The following is a 22677-nucleotide window of genomic DNA, read 5'->3' as shown; positions in this document are numbered from 1 at the left end:
ATTACTTCAGGACAAGCTGATCTTCCTCAGGAATGGCCCTCTCTGGCTTCGGGCCAAATAAAAACAAGCCAGTGGCGCCCACACAGGATGACAGGATGACCCGATCAACCGTTTGGCAGCCGTGCTGTGTAATGCTATCGGCCAGGCACAGAGGCCAAATAGTAGCCGATTCGAGCGGTTTCGGTTACCTACTTTCTCGGGAAATGAAAATGAGGACCCAAGGGTCTTCATATCTAAATTAAACATGGAACTAGAGAACCGGAAGAAGATTGGGTACACATTTTGTTGTCCCAATTAACGGGAGAGGCTACTAAATGGGCCTCGAATTATTCTCAGACCCAGATATCGTGGCAAATGATGGTGGCACGTCTGACCCAAAAATACGCTAGCCCAGAATTACTAGCAAGACTCACTTCCAAGTTCTACGGCGAGGGCCAAGATAGGAATACCAAGGCCGACGTATTCATTATCAGGAAGTTTGGGCTCGCAAGGAGGCTGTTTCCGTACATGCGAGAGCGAGAAGTTCTGCCCGTTATAACCCAGCTGCTTTTGCCTGAATTAAGATGCTTCTTTAGAGGTAGGAGTTTCTCTGATATAGAAACCCTTTTACAGGATTGAAGAGGACTTGCGGCTGTCTAAACCAGTATCTCGAAACTTCAGTCCTCAAGCTAGTCAGAACCCAACTGACTCCCATGTTAACAATGCCTCTCGTAGTCAGGGAAATTGGAGTAATAATAGGGCGAGCCCTTCGGTAGAGGTGTATCGGCCACCACATAGAGCAACTCAACAACAAGGGCCATCATCGTCCAGGCCGGCCCCCAACGCTTCTCGTGGAAGCCACAATAATGTGGTGAAGACGGTTTCCGCCCCTCGAAGCGGGGAAACGGAAAACTAGACGAGGCCGGAGCGGATAGCAGTGGAGAGCTAGAGGCCCCTATGAACATAAACCACTGCAATAATATAAGCCCTTGTATAAAGATAATCCCTTCGGATCTCGAGTGCTATATGTCTCTTGCCGAAAAACGCCCCCTTCTTGGAAGAAATCTTCCGAGAATTCCTTGTGTAATTGATTCCATGAGCCTTTCGGCTCTAATAGACACTGGAGCTTCCAGTAACTTCATCCAGTCCAGTGTTCTGGCCAATATGGATTTGACTAGGCTCCCGAACCCGGCCACAGTGTTCATGGGTTGCGAGAGCAACGTGAGTCAGAGTCTAGGCCAGATTACGCTAGATGTGGAGATCGAAGAAAGGAGGTTCAAAATAAAATTTACCGTATTGTCCCAATTACAAAAGGAAGTCATCTTTGGCCTTCCCTTCCTACGGAAAACCGAGGCCACAATTGACGTAGGCCGAAGGTCGATCTATTTTGGTCAAGCTCCGCGCTTATGTCTCTATTTCGAGGCAGATCATGCGCAACAGAGACCCCTTAGGACTGTTAGTCCTTTACAGTTAGAAGATTCCCAATTTTCTGGAGAAACCAAAGATAAGATACTGGCAGTAATAAATCAGTTTCCTGACGTGTTCGAGGAAACGATTCGCCAACCCCAAACTGAAGCAGTAGTACACAGAATCCGCATCCGAGAAGAACGACCATTTAGGCAGTCTCGATATGGCAAGATGTCTGAGGCACGAAAGGCGATTGCCCATGAGGAAATCTCTAAGTTACTAGAGGCAGGAGTAATCGCCAGGAGTAATCGCCAGGAGTACGTCGCCTTACTGCTCACCGGTAGTTCTTGTCCCCAAGAAAGGGGGAAAATTGCGTTTCTCTGTTGACTCTGTTGACCATATTAACGAAATAGAGTGCCTCGCAGTCGTGTGGGGGATTAAAAAGTACAAACATTACCTTCAGGACGGTCATTTCAAGTTGTTCACCGACAACTCGGCTCTGACGTGGCTCGATCACATGAAGGACGAAAAAGCGAAATTAACTCGTTGGTCCCTACTCTTGCAAGAGTATGATTTCACAGTGGAACATATTCCGGGGAAGAGAAATCAACTTCCGGATTTTCTTTCACGAAATCCGGCGGAAAAAGAAACTAATGTGGACATAGACACGGATGTAGAAAGGATGTTTTTCCCTCAGAAGGAGTCCGGTGGCGATGTAGAAAATGAAGACGAAGTGTTGTGTCAGCTTATGGACGAATTGGGCGAAATGCTCAACGTCTGTGATATGGTTTGTCTGACAACCAGCGATTCTGATACATTGAATCAGTTGCAAACTTGGTTTGATAAGATCGCTGAACTTCAAAAGACTAGTGATAGCGTTAGGCGGTTCCGGATCCGGATTGAGAGAGCCCGGACTAACCCGGAGCCGTCTGAATACGAGCAACGTATTCAGCGTGACTTTGTCATGGAAAATGATCTATTATATTACATCGGACCGAATCAGGATGTGAAAAGATTGTTAGTTCCAAGGCGTTGCTGAGACACGCTTATTAAACGATATCACGACGGAGCCGGTCATCCTGAAATTGAGGAAACTCAAAACCAAATTAGCAGACATTTTTATTGGTCTAATATGCGCCAACAAATTGCAGCATATGTAAATACTTGTTTAACCTGCGCGACTACTAAAAGAAGTCCCCCGCAGGAGGCTGCCCCCTCACGTCCTAATGAACCGGAACGACCATGGCAGATGGTATCCATCGACGTTCTGGGACCCTACAGCCCTAGCGAAAAGGGAAACCGATATATCCTTTCAGCCATAGATTGCTTCAGTAAATGTGTAGAAAGTCGTACAGTGGAATCTGCTCAGGCGAATACAGTAATCGAGTTCGTGACACAAGAGATTGGCTATCGGTGGGGATTCCCAGAAACAATTATTACTGATGGTGCTGCCATGTTCCTGGGACGAAACTGGGAACAGTTTTGCGAACGGAATGAGATTCAAGTTAGAACTAGTCCGGGTTATCATCAGCAAGCTAATCCAGTCGAGCGACGAGTTCAGGAGTTAAAGAAAATGCTGCGGGCTGCCCTAGTCGGGAAGCACGAGTCGCAGTGGGAACGTTTCTTACCAGAAACAATCTTTAACTTAAGAACCAGAGAAAATGCCGCGACTGGTATGACCCCATGCCAGCTTCTGCTGGGCTATGAATTGACTCGGCCAGGCGACTGGGACACTCCTATGCAGAGGAGGCGAAGGCTTCAGAATGAGGATCGTGCCCAGCGTATAGAGGGAGCCCAGGAGAAGTCGAAGGCGTACCGGACGAAACACTATCCTGATCGGGATAAGGTGCCGGCTTTGACGCTTACTCCGGGCCAGTGGGTGCTATGCAGAAATCAGGACAAGAGGGCCAAGAAGAATTTTGGTCCGACTTGGACGACACCCTGCCGCGTAGTAAGACAGCTCGGACCGAACACGTACATTGTGAATAAAGGGGGTGTAGATCGGGTCATCCACGTGGACGATCTGCGACCCGCACCTCCACCGCGCGAAGGGCAGGACCACCTAGATCCGCGTCATGCGGACTTGTAGATAGTCTTTTAGAAATAGAATAGATAAGGTCTCCTTTGTAGATTTGAGCTGCACGACGGAACCTGAAAAGGGGACTGGCGAGGAAGTGTGCAGCATTCATTGTTACTAGTTGAGGATAGTTGAGAGGGAAAAGTTATTGTAACATTAGTATGTAAGAAATCTGGGTTATGGTTTCGAAATTCACCAATCACGGAGTGCATGTAAGCAAAGCTGCGACCAATAGCTGATAATTTTTTTTTCTCAATGTAATGATTGAGCCCTTTCGTGATACTCAACACGGCATCACTGAAGAAAAATGTAAAATTATGATAAGTCAACCTCTTGTTTGTCCTTTTATGCGGTCCGAACGCCTTAGTGCAGGTACTCCAGGTACTTCAGGTGAATTTGCCTGTATTTGAGTTACACCAAATAATATTCTTCGTGTTGGATCTTCTCTAGGTTTACTGTTTGTAGGAGTGTATATTGTATATTATACAAAACAATATACCTAGAGAAGATCCAACACAAAGAATATTACCTGGTGTAACCCAAATACAGGCAAATTTTTGGAATTAATAACTTTCCTCAGTTAAAGAAAATGAAATGTTTCTTTTGACTTTTATTCACACAAACTATTTTTTTTCATACAATAGCAACTATATACAACTAGATAAAATAAAATTATAAATTAACTGAACTGAATAATGTTCTCATATTCATAACTCAACACAAATTTACCTAAAGCACCAGAAGTAGCTGCACTAAGGCATTCGTACAGCATACAAGGACAGAAAAGAGGTTGACACGTTCAGTTTAAGTAAGGCCTTGATGATGCTAGCACGTCCACGACCAGCTATCGAAAGCACTCGCATATAATCAAATAGGTGTTATAAAGCTCTGAAATATTTTGTAATCAATATGAATATTAATATTCCATACTGCACCAAACTGATGATGGGCCAAAAGCCCGAAACACGTGTCTATGGTTTGCCACTTTCTTGAGTGCTATGTCCGATATTAACTTCTGTTTCTATATCAAGACACTCGATAACTTTCATATTCGTATAATTTCCTGGACCCAGATGTCACTCAGGTAGCTATAGCTGCCTCCGTGGTGATTTCGATAGTTGGTGGCTCCGTTGGGTTCGTGCATTTGTATTTCTATCTTTTGGTAACTAAGTGTTGCCCATCCTTACACTTGGGTGCACCATACTGATGATGGGCCAAAAGCCCGAAACACGTGTCTATGGTTTGTCACTTTCTTGAGTGTATATATATATATATATATATATATATATATATATATATATATATATATATATATGCACGAAGCCACCAACAGGAGCCAACCGCACATTTGTGGTTTCAAGAAAACTATCGAAATCACCACGGAGGCAGCTATAGCTATCTACGTGACATCCCGGTCCAGGAAATTATACGAATATGAAAGTTATTGAGTGTCTTGATATAGAAATAGAAGTTAATATCGGACATAGCACTCAAGAAAGTGGCAAACCATAGACACGTGTTTCGGGCTTTTGGCCCATCATCAGTATGGTGCAGCCAAGTGTAAGGATGGGCAAGGTGTAAGGATAAGTAATTTATGACTGTAAAATTTATGGATATTCAAGTTTTCCCAAAAGTCCATGCGGTTTCCCTGGTTGACTTGTTTTATGAGTTTTATGTTCTCTGGTGGGGGGAAATTATATTTGTTTAGTATGGCGTGTGTCGCAAGGTTTGATTTATATACTGTTGGATTCATGTATGCCTTTTTGTGCTCATTGTATCTTTGGATCAGTTTTTTCTTGGTTTGGCCAATATAGAATTTGTTGCAGTCCAAGCATTGTATACTGTATATTCCGTTTCGGTCTTTGTCTTCTTCTTTTTTATAGTTGTTGTTTATTTTTTGTGTTATCTTCGTGTTCGGTGGTTTGAAGATGTTCGTTAGTTTTATGGTTTGGTGTCCTATGTACGTAAATGATGTCCATCGTTGTGTTGTTTTGTCTGTTGGAGTGGCTTAATCGTTGTTCTGTATTTTTTTTGTTTGATTCTGTTTTCTAGTTTATCTATTATCTTTTGGGTGTATTTGCACTTGGGGGTATGGTACACAACAGTATATAAATCAAACTTTGCAACACACGCCATACAAAACAAACATAATTTTTCCCCACCAGAGAACATAAAACTCATAAAACAAGTCAACCAGGAAAACCGCATGGACATCTGGGAAAATTTGAACATTCATAAATTTAACAGTCATAAATCACTTATCGAGGAACAAGTACAAATCAAAACACAAGACCTCACATTCAATATATTAAACAGAACCATACACATTTCTAGAGAAGATCTAACACAAAACAGAGTACCTGATGCAGAACAAATGCAGACAAATGCACCTAAAGTACCTGAAATACCTGAGTTAAGACTCTCTGACCATATAAAGAGGCAGACAACAGGATGACCAGTTCAGTTTGAGGGTGCCTAGAAGATGACAGTACTACCAACTGTCGAAAGCGCTCGCAAATAATTATAAGAAGATATAAAGCTTCAATTCCTTTTTGTAGAATTCAAAATTGAGATATTTATATATATATATATATATATATATATATATATATATATATATATATATATATATATATATATATATATATATATATATATGGCAAACCATAAACACGTGTTTCGGACTTTTGGCCCATCATCAGTATGGTACAGCCAAGGTAAGGATGGGCAACACTTGGTTACCAAAAGATAGAAATACAAATGCAAGAACCCAACGGAGCCACCAACTATCGAAATCACCACGGAGGCAGCTATAGCTACCTGCGTGACATCCGGTTCCAGGAAATTATACGAATATGAAAGTTATTGAGTGTCTTGATATAGAAACAGAAGTTAATATCGGACATAGCACTCAAGAAAGTGGCAAACCATAGACACGTGTTTCGGGCTCTTGGCCCATCATCAGTTTGGTGCAGTATGGAATATTAATATTCATATTGATTACAAAATATTTCAGAGCTTTATAACACCTATTTGATTATATGCGAGCGCTTTCGATAGCTGGTCGTGGACGTGCTAGCATCATCAAGGCCTTACTTAAACTGAACGTGTCAACCTCTTTTCTGTCCTTGTATGCTGTACGAATGCCTTAGTGCAGCTACTTCTGGTGCTTTAGGTAAATTTGTGTTGAGTTATGAATATGAAAACATCATTCAGTTCAGTTAATTTATAATTTTATTTTATCTAGTTGTATATACTTGCTATTGTATGAAAAAAATAGTTTATCTCAATAAAAGTCAAAAGAAACATTTCATTTTCTTTAACCGAGGAAAGTTATTAATTCCAAAAATTTGCCTGTATTTGGGTTACACCAGGTAATATTCTTTGTGTTGGATCTTCTCTAGGTATATCGTTTTGTGTAATATACAATATACACTCCTACAAACAGTAAACCTAGAGAAGATCCAACACGAAGAATATTCCTTGGTGTAACTCAAATATAGGCAAATTCACCTGAAGTACCTGCACTAAAGCGTTCGGACCGCATAAAAGGACAAACAAGAGGTTGACTTATCATAATTTTACATTTTTCTTCAGTGATGCCGTGTTGAGTATCACGAAAGGGCTCAATCATTACATTGAGAAAAAAAAATTATCAGCTTTTGGTCGCAGCTTTGCTTACATGCACTCCGTGATTGGTGAATTTCGAAACCATAACCCAGATGTGATTTGACCATATTTTTCTCCAAACCCACCCAATATACATCAGTACGGACATACATCATCCATCCCTTCTTTCTTTCCTAAATTTTTAACGGTACCATATATCAGACATGAACAAATATTGTAATTTTCAGTAGCTTTTGATGAAAAAGACGATAGTGTGAAATCACTTTTCGCCAAGAGAGCGTTAAATACTTATCTTCGTAGAAAAGAAAGGGGGTATTGAGAAATTTGATACGAAAGTTATTTCAATTCTCTATACAATGAACTTCACTTTTTTGGAGTTCGATAACATTTTGCGGAGTTATTGATGTTCGGATTCGGAACTGGAAACTCTGTAACTTCGCCACTCCATGTTAAATTTTTTTAACTAAACATCTATTGGAATCGATACAATTATATTGTAACCTCGTTAGTATTCGTCTCATACGAGAAAGGATCATATCAGAACAAGTTTGCAATATTTCTGGGATAATGCTAGCACAAGTTTCGGTAATTCTCATCTATTTGTATTGTCCCAGGTTGTGTAACATTGAGCTCTGATTCGACAAAGGACCAGAGGAAAAATCGGGAAAAGTCAAATCCGGTGAATAAGTATACCAAACCATATGTCTGAGACCGCGCCTACCAAACCATATGCTTGGGTATGTTTGACCAATCTAATCCCTCATAGGCCTGAACAATATAAGTACTCATCTTGTTTTGAATTTATCCTGAATGTTGGCCACAATTTGTTGAATCCGTGGGCGAATGAAGTTTTGGAGAACTTTCAAATATGAATCACCAGTTTCGATTTTTTTCTATGTATGCGACCAATAATATGATTTTCCATAATTCTTGCACAGATATTTATTTTCTCAGAAGTTCGAGTGTGATCTTCAAGAAAAATATGTGGGTTTATGTCGCTAGCGGGACAATTGCCGATTGAGCTGGCGTCAGTGGTTTATTGAACCCACTCAACCAAACGTTAGATGAAACGGTTCCTGAACAATTGATTTTCACTGCCTATCGTCTAACCCGTGCTGGAAATTTTCACCGTGTTATAGTTTTCATCTTTCAGTTTGCTTATTTTTATTCTTGTTCTATTTTCATTTATTTTCACTCTGAGATAGTTTTCATCTTTTATTTTGATTATTTCATTGCCTATTTCATTTGGAATTTCAAGACGTTGATGAGTTTTTGGAGATGTAGAAAATCTCAAAAACTTTCAATCTGACAATTCATACCTCAAAATCTGTCCTAGGTATCTCCTAAGGTATATATTCGTCAAACTGGCTGAACATTTAGGAATCGAATCCAGGAACATCATATGAGCTATGTAAATAAGAAAACAGGTTCAACATATTCAAATCATTTTTATAAGAAAATCATAACTTTAACGGAGAATTCGAAATTTTACACATAGAAAATAAAGATTTGAAACTGAATCATTTGAAAGCAATGGTAATTAATGAACTTGAAAATTCCAACATTCTGATGATTAACTAACTGGATTCGAATAGATCACCATTATTGAACTTGTTTTCTTAGAAAAACCCAGAAATAATTATTTTTGATGTAGAAGTTGGGTATTATGCTCTAGGTGATCATAATTGAAGAGGTAGCTCAGGTAGAGGTTTAGGTAATTTGTTGTTGGTAGTCTCAATTATGGTTACCTGTAGTATATAAATATTAGTGTAAGAAACAACTTGTCGTATTCAAATCATTGTTGATGAAGCTACTGTGTTAGAGTGGAGTGGAGTTTGTGGAGATCAAATGGTGAGGTGTAGTTTTTGAAATTATTATGGATCTTCATCAAGTAACGGCCGAATCAATCAGAAAATTTGAAAAAACACATCAATATATGTGAGATTATATTCAAGATAAAATCATTCGCTTGAATATCACTAGTTTCTTTTCATGATATAGAACTCCCTTTTCAGTGAGAATGATATGTTGGATTTTCTGTAAATGATAAAAATTCAATTTCATTATATTATCCCTATCCATCAAGTACAATGATTTCAAAAACTACACCTCACGATTTGATATTCACAAACTTCATTTTAAAAATACACACACACACACACAAAAATACAAGCACTTCATCATTTGATAAAGCTACTGTGCTAGCGAAACATGTAATATATTTTTCAAATAAAGTTTGTGGAGATCAAATCATGAGGTGCAGTTTTTGAAATAACTATGTATCTTCATCGAGTAACGGCCAAATCAATCAGAAAAGTACAATGATATTGCAGTTACATTTAATAACTTTCATCGATCCAAGAGTTATAATCTTCACAGAATTCCGACCACTTAAAAAATAGGCGACGTCCTTTACTTTCCAAGTCTTACTCAACCAAATATGTATTGGCATATTTTGCTTCATTCAACTCCATTTTATAAAGGCAGCTTCTGATCGGTTATTCATTTACATCTTCTAGTTCATAAGTTATAGGCTCTGTACTACTAATTTTCATTCAGTGAAGTAGTTTAATGTATAACCTTCAGTTGATTTTACATCAACGGACAATTTTGTGGATGGTTTTACCTCTGCAGGCTTCATGCCAATAGTGTTATATTGACTGGTAATTTTAGGAAGGATATTCAACCAACTGTGATGGCTTGTCTATGAAGCCAACTTTCCAACGTCCTGATAACTCGTCTCGCGATTGTAGCCATTTTTGTACTGAATGTTGAGTAATGAATGATATGATGTTTCCTCATTAACGATAAAAAGTTTGAATTATAGAACTCGGTGGTATGATCATATTGTAAGTTTCTCGGTACATGCTTTGCATCTTCCAACACACTCGCTCAGCTGCAGTTACTGAATCAGCGGTTTCATTTTCCAATGATCTTGACCATACAAACTTCGAATAACAGTTAATTACTATGAGAATGTACTTATGACTGTAATTTTATTCAGCATATGACTGCATTTCCATCGAATCCATCTGCCGTGAGTCCAAAAACCCCTTTATTATCGTCTTTCGTCAGAAAAATTTTCAACGCGACGGCTTAAGTATTTCTTCCACAACCTGGATTACTCAGATTACTCCTCTATGACTTCTCTAAGGTGATGAAGTTAGGAATTAAGTTCTCTACTGTTCAGGTGAAGGTTAAACCATTGCTCTCTCTAATGTGATTGACAATATATCCTTTGGTGACAGATACTTTACCATCTACAGGTTCACCAACATTCTGCAACCGCTTATTCTGAATATCATAATCGGCATGTAATGTGTGAATGAATCCAACAGCCGATCTTCCAACGAGTCGTTTACTCTCGTAGCTCTCCTACGCCCAAATTTATTAGTTATGAAATGCATTGTTAGATCTGTGAGTAAGTGAGCCAGTTTACACAACGTAATCATGATATTGCAGCCAATACAAATTTTTTTGTCACACAGTTTCTCAATTATGACCCTTATTTGATTATCGTGCCAGGTATGTCCAGTCATTCGTGAACTCCAAAGTGATTCATCAGATATATTTCAATAAACATAATCTATATTAGGGCTCCGTGTTAGGAATAACACGTTGAAAGGTAATACCTCGTTAGTCCTTAGCTCGCACAAGTTTCGACTTCTGAGGGTTATCGTTCTTAGGGGTGCCACAGCTGGTTAACGGAAAAATAGATTTCGAAACAAATTTATTTTAACAGATATGCTCATTTCCAATATATTTCATTCAAGTAGGTATTTTGATCATGCAGGCACCTTCTCTACTAGGGTTTTGCAGTGGGTTTCTATTGGATAATTGTGGTAGGACATTCCACGAAATGTCTGTAGTAGACCCTGTTTTCTCTCATCTCATCTACATGCCGCCTTTTTTAATTTGGGTATATCACAATAAGTGGCCATATCGAAGCAGGGGATGCTTCCCAGTGGTACTTCCATGAATAATATTATTTATAGTTTTGGAGTGCCCTGATAAGTGACAAAGTTTTATCATTTTTATCGAACACAATTTTCTCATTCATGAACTCCACATCATCCACATCTGTTTGTAAATTTCCTGTTTCAGTTTTCATGTTTACTCCAAAGACTGTATCATAGGAATGATTTTTTTAAAAGCCATTTTCGTATGTGGTTTTGCATCTCATCACCATTGTCAGGTGCATTAGGTGCTTCTGAATCTGGAGTTGTCAATGGAGAAACTTGAAGAACCTTTATGAGAGTCCCTTCAAATTTTGGTTTCAACTCACATTTCATTATAGTTTTTGCTTCTCTAGTATTGACTGATATTTCTTTCATAGGTGTTTATAGATCGTCTTGATTGCTGATTGATAACCTAGGCTACTACTCTCGATGAAGGTAATTGCATTTTTAAACGGCATCCATTACTTCGATTAACGTTTTTTTGAACATATTTCATAATTTTTCCCTTCATAATGTATTGACTCCAATGATGTGTGATGCCCACACTTTCTAGCACTCAAATGAATCAGTTATTCAAAGAACCTCAAGGATGTAGGAAAGGATCCAATCCTTTACAGTTACGTCCATCTGGCACTTCTTGACCCTGAAAATCCATATTCAACTTTCCAACATTTCGCACATATATCTCGAAATTGTTTGGATGTCACATACGGTGACACTTGGTTGGAAAAAATATTATTGAGATTCATATTGTCTTGTTTCAACAGTACAATATAATTTGCATTATCTCGAATCAATTGTTTGGGCTAGATAGAAGCAATTCACAAATTTACGACTACCCATAAAATATGATTGTATAAGATTCTGTTTCTCACACATTACATTATCAAAAATTGATATTGAAACAGTTTTGGTGACTATACTGTTTCAGCTGAATTATTGGCCGAAGTGTAAAATCCCAACCCTTTAATTGTAGCTGATATTTCACGTTAATACTCATATCGAGGTTGATGAAGAGACTTTGAATAAAAATTAACATTCGTAAATCATAATCCTAGATAATAAGTCAGCAGAGAAATCATAACATTGATCTTGTCATAGTTAGAAGGTCCAATAATCAGATCGCGGATGGATTGTTGAAGAAAATATCCATGACGATGTTCGAACCGCTTCTTGATCCACCATCCATGTTTTCATCGAAATTAAAAAAAAAAGTGCTGCTTCTGCTTGAGTATGCGCGATTAATGACAGTTCGAGTCTATACTCGTATAAGTAGAATTCTCGATCGATTTTTTCATTTGAATGGGGGCTATTAGTCGAGTACCAAAAGTTTGTATGCAAGCATCTAAATAGACATTGCTGAAAAGAGATACCACTTCTAAGCTAGCAATTACATAATTATTTAGTGATTGATAGTGTAATGATAGTGGATTACATCGTGAGAGATGTACTCTTAGTAATCATGTAATCAATTAGTAATCAAAGAAGGTCATGAAATGGACTATAATTCAACTAAACTCTTATCAAGTGAAAGAAATACATCTTTGCAAATGTCTTTCATAATACAATCAAATCATTACCTTAATAGGAGATCAGACATTGGTCACCTCAGTGAAATATATGCCTTCCTACTAGATATTGATGAAAACAAAGTTCCAACCTCCTTATGATAGGGTTTCGCCTTCATATAACAACACTTCTTCACTTGTTCTCCTCAAACCTGATAAGGGTGTTGTCAATTTATCAATTTTAAATTGGACATATCCCATTTTGAATTTCTCATTGGTTCACTTATATAACAGCAGATGTGTCCGATCACACTTGCACTATAACAGTTCTGTTTTGCTTCATAGTTTTATCATAGACAAAAAACACACCTTTTCAAACTGAATCACAAGCTCTCTAAGGCATCCTCAGTTTTCTTGGGAGAACTAACTGCCATCCTGAAAGCATTAGAATATACAAGGTTCCATGACAATGGAAGAACAGTTCCCTCAGCGCAATGACCGCAATATCTCAACTCTATCCCTCACATCCGATCCTCATCCTTATTAAAAAAGAACTCCATCATCTTCAAAAACATAACGACTCACTTCATATGGGTACCATCACACATGGGTATAAAGGGAAACGATATAGCCGATCGATTAGCTAGAGATGCAACGGATATTGACGAACTTCATACAATAACCAGAACTGCCAATTCTGACCTCAAACAAATATTCAAAGAGATGATTATTTATCAATGCATGACAAGCTGAATGGAACCTCTCCAAATCGAAGTTGGCCGAAGTGAAGAAGACCGTACTCCCTCGAAAAATGTATTCCCGGGAAAGAAAACATCAAATCATAGTCACTAGACTACGCATTGGACACACCCGCATCGCACACTCCCACCTGATCGATAAAACCCAAGAACTGTTGCCGAGACGGTATCTGGAGCTGTCCTGACACGATACCCGGCTGGGTATCGTATCGTGTATTGGATGTCAGAGATAGAGTGTTGAAAATCTCTGACATCCAATTTCACAAAAAAAATCTTGATATTTTGCTTAAACTTTTTCTGGATAGTTCGTATCCTTTGAGTATGTTAAAAAATATTTTGTTTAATTCCTCATCCATATCAGACATTAATATAACCTTACCACCAAATCCAAATATAATTGAAAACAATGGAATTAATATTGCTCCAACCCCAGTTTTTTATAGTACTTTACCCTTCATTAAGGAGATCACTCCCAAACTCTCTAGAATTTTCAATGAATTACCCAATATTAAAATAGCCACCAAAGCAGTTCTCACGATTAGAACTTTACACACCAGAGTTAAAGATAAACCCCTCATTACTTCTCGAATAAATGTAATATATAGTATTCCATGTCAATCTTACAACAAAATCTATGTTGGTCAAACGTCAAGAACTTTAAGCTCCATAATAACTTCTCACAAAAGCGATTGTAGACACCATCCTGAAAGATGTGCTCTAGCTGAACATGTCAATAAGTTTGACCACCATATGAATTTTGATGCCACTAAGGTCTTAGCTAGTGAAACACATTTAATAAAAAGGTCCTTTCTTGAAATGGCCTTCATTGCTGAAAATAAAAATTGCATCAACAAAAAAACAGATATTAATCATCTTAGTGAGATATATTCCTATCTTTTGACGTTAGATAAAAATCCATATAACGATGTTTCAATGAATTCACCCAATCTAGCATTAATAGAATAATGTACTTTATACTTTAATCCAAATGTTATTATCTTACATTCACTTTAAAATAAAAAAGCTGCATAGGTAGAAATTTCCAAAAATAATTCTTTACAAGTCAAAGTTGGTAACAGCTTTTATCACTAGAACCACTGACATATGTCATATCAACTATCTGTCAATCCCTCCAAATTAATGTTTTGTGAAATTTCGACATGTGACATTATTCTTCCTTCAAATTAATTTTAAACTGTAACGTTTTTCACAAATATTTTATCCAATATTAGACATCCTTTAACCAGTTTTATAAATGTATTGTATCAATGTGTGTCCAATATTTTACATAACCATCGTATGAAACATCCTCAAAAAAGTTGTAAGTCTAACCATCCATAATTATATATGAATATTACTTACACCCTCAAATAGTAGCATCCCTGATGATGGAAACAATTTATTACATTTCCGAAAGCTTGGACAAACTTTAAAGAGTACTCTTTCATTTGCTGCTTAGCCCCATTATTTGTTGGTTCCATATATATATATATATATATATATATATATATATATATATATATATATATATATATATATATATATATATATATATATATATATATATATATATATATATATATATATATATATATATATATGATGTGTTGTTCTTCCGGGTGTTCATCCGTTCTGTACTATTCGATAGTCGACGTTTCGCCATCATCTCAGATGGCATTATCAAGACGAGTTACTGTATGAAAAGTTGATATTTTGATGATAGTGAAAATATCAAGCTTATGACAGTTTGGTGACTTTTATAACTAATTGATAAATGGTTATTGACGGTGTTACAAAAAATCGCTAAAAATGAATGCAAATATTGATTATCCAAACGGAGTTCTTATGAAATTATTTATTATACACAGACAGTGTGATCAAATCATTGTCAGAACTTGTAGAAAATTCAACCAAATGTATCCTGAATTAACACCAATGAACGAGAGGAAGTTTGTAAGATTACAAAATGATTTCCTTAACTATGGCTCCATGTTGAAAGCGCCTTCAACATTAACAAAACCTGTTACTTCGAATGAGGACAATACTGTTAACGATTTGGCATATTTTTATGTATATCCAGAAGCTTCCATTCGCAGTGTAGAAAAAAAATTAGGTGTATCAAATGCTTCAGTACAACGAATTTTGGAAAATCACGGAATGCATCCGTATAAATTTACCAAAGTTCAAGCTCTAAAAGCAGAAGTCTTCGAACGTAGAATGCATTTTTGTGAATCCCTTTTGATTCATACACAGGAAGATCGGGAATTTTTGTCAAAAATAATTTGGAGCGACGAATCAAAATTTACGAGGGATGGTATTTTCAATAGGAGGAATAAACATTTTTGGGTTGATCATAATCCTTCTGTTACAAAAGAAATGGGTTTTCAAGAAAAATTTGACCTGAATGCTTTCTGTATTCTGAAGAACAATAAAATTAGCTTTTTCATTTATGAAGAGACACTGAATGCAGAGAGATATCTCCAAATATTGAGGACGACTGTAACCGATTTTCTTGAAAATTTGCCTTGAGAAGAATATAGGAATTCGTGGTTTCAACTGGTCGGAGCGCCAGCTCATTCCACCCAGGAAGTTTTCAGGAATTTTGACGAACGATCGTTGGTTTAGGCGTTTAGGGCCGTGGGATTGGCCACCGAGATCACCCGATCTCACGTCACTTGACTTTTTTTTATGGGGTGTTTTAAAAGAAAGGGTATACAGTACTCCTGTGCCTACCAAAGAAGAATTGCGACGGCGAATAGTGCGGAGTATTGAAGATCTGGATCCCTAGGAAATTGAAAAAGCAACCACAAGTCGCGTACAAAAAAAAAAATTTGAAGTGTTTAGAATGTAATGGACCACATTTTCAGCATTCATTGTGAAAATGTGATATTTTGTTTACGATTTTGTATCATCCTATTCTGTTATTGTCTGTACTTTCACTTGTTTTAGCCAACAAAATCTTACTTTTTACCTAGAAATGACTGATTTTTAGTACAGTTGTTCCCTGGAAAGTTTGAGCCATAGTTAAGGAAATTATTTTGTAACCGTACAAACTTCCTCTCGTTCATTGGTGTTAATTCAGAATACATTTGGTTGAATTTTTTACACGTTCTGACAATGATTTGATCACTTTGTTCATGTGTATAATAAATAATTCCATAAGAACTTCGTTTGAATAATCGATATTTGCATTCATTTGGAAGATGATTGAAAACACCGTCGATAACTCTTTGTAAATTACTCATAAAAGTAACCGAACTGCTTGATAATTCCACTGCTACCTAAATCCAAATTCTAAAAAAAAATAATGTTTCTAGAAGAAGCGACTTTATTGAGAAAACTTAACGATTTAGGTATAGGGACATGATATATCATCTTGAAGCATTTTTCACCATCTTTCAATTTACCGAGTAATATACAGGGAGTTTCATTAGAAAAAATGAACTTTTGACTACTTTTATGCACAATGGAAATACTAGTAATTTAAGCCCGCCCTGTATAATATGGAGTCGATTTTTTTTATGTTATTTGGATATTTCGAGTTTGTCCAAACTATCATCAAAATATCAACTTCTCATGAATTGAGAGTACTGATGTACTTAATTTCAATTAAGGCTATGTTTTGGACCATATTTAGCACAATTTATTTTTTATCTCGAAAACAGATAGAGATAGGTATAGGACATTATTTTCAAAAAAGTATCAACATACCAAAGCGATTCCAGAAATGTATTAATATACGGGGTGTTCGATAGAACAGGTAAAGAAATGTGAGAGGTGGAATTTTCAGAGAAATCATGCTTTGCGTGTTCCAGAAACGTCGATGTATATATATATATATATATATATATACATATATGTATATATATATATATATATACATATATATATATATATATGTATATATATATATATATATATATATATATATATGTATATATATATATATGTATATATATATATATATATATATATATATATATGTATATATATATATATATATATATATATATATATATATATATTTATATATATATATATATATATATATTTATATATATATATATATATATATATATATATATGTATATATATATATATATGTATGTATATATATATATATATATATATATATATATATATATATATATATGTATATATATATATATATATATATATATATATTTATATATATCTATATATATATATATATATAGATATATAAAACATAATATAAAAATAACAACAAATAGATAAAATTCAGATAAAGAAGTACAGCAAGGTCACCCTGTACATGTCTAGAAATCTACAGATTTGACAGGAAACAAGTACAAAAGAGTGGGAAAATCAAATTTCAAAATTAGTGTACCAAAATTCATTAATTTTCATAAAACCGACAACCGGCAGAGGTTGTGAATTAATGTCAAATGAAAACAAAATGATAAATGTTAAGTAAAATTGGAAGACACATCATAAACTCGTTCAATACATTCAGAAATGATGAAAATTTTGAATATTATTGTTGTAAACCATTTCCCTAGTTACGGACATCAGATGGTGCTCACGAAAAATTTTTATTTATTCATTTATTCAGAAATAAGTGAGGCTCACCAGATATTCACATAATTGTTAAGTAAAGATGTATTTAAATTTAGGAACAAGTAGCAAAATTGTAGAACAGATAGTTTTGGTGATCTTGAATATGAAAATTTTAAGTTATGAAAACTCTTAATTGGTAACTAAGGAAGGTGAAAGATTTTCAACTTTTTATCAAAAAAAGGATTCTTCTCAAGGCGACGAAGGTGAACGCCACGCAAAAATTATTCTCTCCAGAAAATTGAATAATATATAATACAAAAGTTAGAAAACCATATATAATTATATTGAATAATGATAATTGAATACAAGTATAGTAAAAAACAAACATGTATAAGTCAGATCCAGTACAAGTTCACAGAAACACTTGCTATTTAGATCATTTTGGGCCTGAATCCACCTGAGGTGTTGAGAAAAATCTCTGTACATTGAGTTACAGGGATTTCAACTCAACATAAGAGTCTAGCCGAATCTAAAATATTATTTTTTCAAAAAATCGTGATCAAATCGTGAAGTGTAGTTTTTGAAATTACTATGGAAATTCATCAAGTAACGACCGAATCAATCAGAAAACTGAATTATCATCACATTGAATTAACAAAAAACACAATAAAAACAATGATAATTAAAAAAGTCGAACAGAAATAAAATTTTATTCCTTCAAAATAACAAAAACCATATATATATATATATATATATATATATATATATATATATATATATATATATATATATATATATATAGATATATATATATATATATATATATATATTACAATGTAGGTTTTCACGGATGGTAGAATATGATGTGTTGTTCTTCCGGGTGTTCATCCGTTGGGTACTATTCGATAGTCGACGTTTCGCCATCATCTCAGATGGCATTATCAAGACGAGTTACTGCTTCGCTTCGAGAGGTGTAACTGATGTTAGGTTCTTCTTGTGGTGTTTTTATATGGTTTCGCTTGCGTAAGTTGTATGGTACAAATCCATAACAAATCCATACAACTTACGCAAGCGAAACCATATAAAAACACCACAAGAAGAACCTAACATCAGTTACACCTCTCGAAGCGAAGCAGTAACTCGTCTTGATAATGCCATCTGAGATGATGGCGAAACGTCGACTATCGAATAGTACCCAACGGATGAACACCCGGAAGAACAACACATCATATATATATATATATATGTATATATATATATATATATATATATATATATATATATATATATATATATATATATAGATATATATATATATATATATATATATATATATATATATATATATATATATATATATATATATATATATATATATATATATATATATATGTGTGTGTGTGATATATTGTTGTACGGGTTGAACCGCGTTTATAATTCTAATCGTTTCGACGTTTCGGCTCCTGATGTGGAGCCATTCTCAAGAATCACATAGATTTGTATTCACATGACTCGAGGACGAGGTCGTACTCTCCCTTGTCCCCGAGTCTCGTTACTTACTTACTCGTTACTTATTGATATTAATTGGTCAAATCAACAACAACAGGCATCTATATGCCTATGAGAGCTCAGAAATAAGTGAACATAATGATATTACCGATAACGATGGTGAACAAATACCTAATACCTATATAGCTTGCTGAAATAATATTTTTTGTTATCAGATTTACCGGACTAGGGGATAAGGGAACATTGTAAAATTGATTTAAGAATAATTAATTCGTAGGTAGGTATCTATGCAGACGTATCTATGATATAATTATGGATAATATTGTATGTAAATTTAGTTTAATCTTCCTCTTGAAGATGATCACTTGGTGATTGGAACGCGAGTCGAGGTGTTAAAAATAACGGTTTGGTGTTGGGATAGAACTCCAGTGATATTCATTGAAATTTTTTATGTATCGACAAAATAAATTGTAAATATGGGGTGAATGAAAAGCTGAAGTAAGATAGAGTACAATACTGTTCAATAATTTTTCGACAAATAAATATATTTAAAAAAAATTGACGGCAAAACTCAGGAGAGCTCCTATTGTTCAAAATTGAAAAAAAAAAACCTTTTTGGAACAACTAGTAGAACGTACAGGTAGAAAATATCAAAGTTAATGGCCGAACGCAAGCCAGTGCTGAAATGGAGAATTGTAACTGTATAGGATAATGTACAGCATCATCAAGAATCACTGCCTACTGATTCAAAAACAGAAGTAATATCGAATTCAATACAATAGAATTTTGCAGTAATATTTCGGACAATACAAGGGTTTCAATGTTTCCAATCAAAAACGACGTACTAGAAAAAAAACCTTTCGAAAGTTCCTTATTTCGAATTGAACAAGGAAATGAATTCTATTTGGGAAAAATATATAAGCGTATAATTTTTTTCTCCAAATATATCAAAGTCAATGTCCGTAATCACACCACTGTTGAAGTTGAGGATTGTTTTTCCATTGAAAGCTATAAATTTCAATCAACTGTCGCTGTTTACCAGAAATCTCTGGAATATCTCATATGGTTTCGAAAATATAGAATAATTTCAATTATTTACCTCAGAAATTTAACACATCGTATTTTCGTTACGAAATATTCCAATAGCATAGTTTATGAGAAACCTATCAATATATTTCAAAAAAATTTACATCCTAAAATATTTACATATCATTAAGGATCAATCTATATAAGATCACCAAGAAACCAAGAATCATGCATTGTTTACGTTTTTTCAAGTCCGTTTACATTTTTCTACTAGTGCCTTCATTTTACTTTATGCTTTATGTAAGTGAAACTCAATTAGAAAATCCCTTCTAAACTCATAAAACATATCTCAGATGATTATAGTTAATTATTTTAATGATATTTTCTGTACACTGGATTGACAATTATAGCTTTGTGGTCAATAATTTGAACTACAACGTTGTATCATTGTAGTACAGCAAAGAAATATTTTGTCATTGCAACTAGAGGAACGCCCCTGAATACGGAAACGTTTGTTAATCAGTGAAATACAGTTATATTGTGAATGAATCGAGATATTCGCAAGTCAATTTTGAATCACCATTCAAGTTATTATTGATTTGTACAATGAGTATTGTGACAACGGCTCTGTTTTGTTTTTTTTACCGACTTGTATGTTACTCACAGAGAAGTTTTCCTCGAATGTATTTGAAAATGCGCAATTCTACTGCTCAATTAAAACTGCTCAGCATTGCAAAACCATTGTTATGTTCGCTAACAGAAAACACAAAATGCAAACAACTTTTCGTTTTTTATACATTTCCATGAATTATCAACTATTTTCCTGACAAGTTATTCAAATTTTTCTCGTTACTTGAATGCCAGGTATGGACATCTATATTCATTTATCTTGATCAATTATAATGTGCACGTGTAAGTTAACTATTCTTTCAATAGTTGGTACATTAATTAACACTAATATAATGAAACTGGCTGAAACGAAAATTCATATTGAAATCAACCGATACATATCTATGTAACATTTCAATTACGAGTACTCAGAAGGATTTTATGAAAACCGCGAGTTTCGCTGAATAACTTCATCAAGCGATAATGATAAATTACCAATAATTCACAGTAAATTTATACTATACAATATTACGGATCAATCAAATAGTTCATTGACTCAACTGTCTTAAAAGCCGGATTTGATCATAATTTATCGAATTCTTGTAGACCAGGTGAAAAAAATTGATATTACATAGTAATTTATGCAGCTACGTTCTGCATGTACTACGTAATTCACTACCAAAAAGCTACTGTGTTACATGTCGTGATATTTTATAAAAATAAAGGTTGTGTAGATCAAATCGCAATGAATTCTAGTGAAATCAGGTGACTGAAATCAAAGACATTACATAGTTATTTATATTTGAACAGAAGCGAATTATTCAAATCGATTCGATCGTTTATTGAATATTTGGAATTTTAAAATCTATCAATTTCCATTCTTTAAAGAACGTCGAGTTTCAACCTTTCCTTATGATTGTATCCATATCTCTCTGCAAGGAGAAGAATAACATATGATACATTAATGTTTCCCATTCTGGAAAATGTTTCTGCGAGTATGTTTTTTAGGCATGTTTCAATTGTCCTTCCGGTTTGACCATGTAAAATATCGGACATGATACACTCCTGATTCGATTGAAACCAAACTGTTGTCTTTGTTATTTACAATTTAAATAATATAACTTCAATATAAATAATTACTGGATTTATAAGCCATATTGACACCGTTATTTCGCAAGAACTCAGAAACCTTCATACTAGAGTGACTTTTGTAACGGTTTCTCGCCTTTAGATGGGCAAATGTCCTTTATGTCTTGCCATGGAACTATGAAGGATATTTATAAATCATATCCAGCCTTTCAAGTAGTTGATTTGATCATCAGATTGTTCCGTAGCTATCAGTCAATATTGTGGGGTATAACTTGGTTGTAAAAAATGAGTAATTTATCATTCTCGCTCGAAGAAGCTATTGTATAGCGAACTACATGTCGCAGTTTTTGTGAAGCATTATAATGAAAATCTCAGGATGAATTGTTTTAATTATTGTTTCAAGCTACATATCTATATCAAGCATCCTAACAAACTGACCAAACGAATATGTGATGAAATTAACCAATACTAGAAGAAATTCCATAACATATTCAAGTATTTGAATTGAAGGAGTTATATTTTTAGGAGTGATTAATTCTCGGGAAAGAAAGTTTTTGGCTTTCAACTACTCCATTTTGATACAAAAA

The sequence above is a fragment of the Leptinotarsa decemlineata genome, unplaced genomic scaffold (genome assembly GCF_025532065.1).
Source record: "Leptinotarsa decemlineata unplaced genomic scaffold, Ldec_3_MD MMD2_tig00026340_RagTag_RagTag, whole genome shotgun sequence".
NCBI classification, from domain to species: Eukaryota; Metazoa; Arthropoda; class Insecta; order Coleoptera; family Chrysomelidae; genus Leptinotarsa; species Leptinotarsa decemlineata.
Note: the sequence above shows the minus strand (reverse complement) of the source record.